Here is a 1,920-nt window from a genome sequence, read left to right on the forward strand (position 1 = left end):
GCAAAGAGAATCCAACAGCACATTAAGAGGATCATACACCATGATCACATGGGGTTTATCCTAGGAATGCAAGGAATCTTCACTCTACACAAATCAATGTGATAAACCATATTAAAAAACTGAAGGAGAATAAACATATGATCTTCTCTACAGATGCAGAAAAACCTTTTGACAATATTCAACACCCATTTATGAAAAAAACCCTGCAGAAAGTAGGCACAGAGGGAACTTTCCTCAATATAATAAAGGCCATATATGACAAACCCACAGTCAACATCATTCTGAATGGTGAAAAACTGAAACCATTTCCACTAAGAACAGGAACAAGACAAAGTTACCCACTCTCACCACTATTAATCAACATAATTGTGGAAGTTTCAGCCACAGCAATCAGAGAAGAAAAAGAAATAAAAAGAATACAAATTGGAAAAAGAGAAGTAAAACTGTCACTGTTTGCAGATGACATGATGCTCTCCATCCTATAGATTCTACCAGAAAACTACTAGAGCTATTCAATGAATTTGGTAAAGTAACAGGATACAAAATGAATGCACAGAAATGTCTTGCATTCCTATACAATAAAGATGAAAAATCTGAAAGAGAATTTAATGAAACACTCCCATTTACCATATCAACAAAAAGAATAAAATACTAACAATAAATCTACCTAAGGAGACCAAAGACCTGTATGCAGAAAACAATAAGACACTGATGAAGGAAATTAAAGATGATACAAACTAATGGAGAGCTATAACATGTTCCTGGATTGGAAGAATCAACATTGAGAAAATGACTATACTACCCACAGAAATCTACAGATTCAATGTAATCCCTATCAAACTACCAATGGAAGTTTTCACAGAACTCGAACAAAAAAATTCACAATTTGCATGGAAAAACAAAAGACCCTGAATAACCAAAACAATCTTGAGAAAGAAAAACGGAGCTGGAGGAATCAGGCTCCCTGACTTCAGAATATACTACAAAGCTACAGTAATCAAGGCAGTATGTTACTGGCACAAAAACAGAAATATAGATCAATGGAACACAACAGAAAACCCAGATATAAACCCACACATATATGGTCACCTTATCTTTGATAAAGGAGGCAAGAATATACAATGGAGAAAAGACAGCCTCTTCAATAAGTGGTGCTGGGAAAACTGGACAGCTACATGTAAAAGAATGAAATTAGAACACTCCCCAACACCATACACAAAAATAAACTCAAAATGGATTAAAGACCTAAATGTAAGGCCAGACAGTATAAAACTCTTAGAGGAAAACATAGGCAGAACACTCTATGACATAAATCACAGCAAGATCCTTTTTGATCCACATCTTAGAGAAAAGGAAATAAAAACAAAAATAAAGAAATGAGACCTAATGAAAATTAAAAGCTTTTGCACAGCAAAGGAAACCATAAACAAGATGAAAAGAGAGCCCTCAGAATGGGAGAAAATATTTGCAAGTGAAGCAACTGACAAATGAGTAATCTCCAAAATTTACAAGCAGCTAATGCAGCTCAATATCAAAAAAACAAACAACCCAATCCAAAAATGGGCAGAAGACCTATATAGACATTTCTCCAAAGAAGATATACAGATTGCCCACAAACACATGAACGGATACTCCACATCAATGCAAATCAAAACTGCAATGAGGTGTCACCTCACACCAATAAGAATGGCCATCATCAAAAAATCTTGGGCTTCCCTGGTGGCCCAGTGGTTGAGAGTCCGCCTGCCGATGCAGGGGACATGGGTTCGTGCCCTGGTCTGGGAAGATCCCACATGCTGCAGAGCGGATGGGCCTGTGGGCCATGGCCACTGAGCCTGTGCGTCCGGAGCCTGTGCTCCGCAATGGGAGAGACTACCACAGTGAGAAGCCCGCGTAACACACACACACACACACAAAAAA

This window comes from Kogia breviceps, chromosome X, assembly GCF_026419965.1.
Source record: "Kogia breviceps isolate mKogBre1 chromosome X, mKogBre1 haplotype 1, whole genome shotgun sequence".
NCBI lineage: Eukaryota > Metazoa > Chordata > Mammalia > Artiodactyla > Physeteridae > Kogia > Kogia breviceps.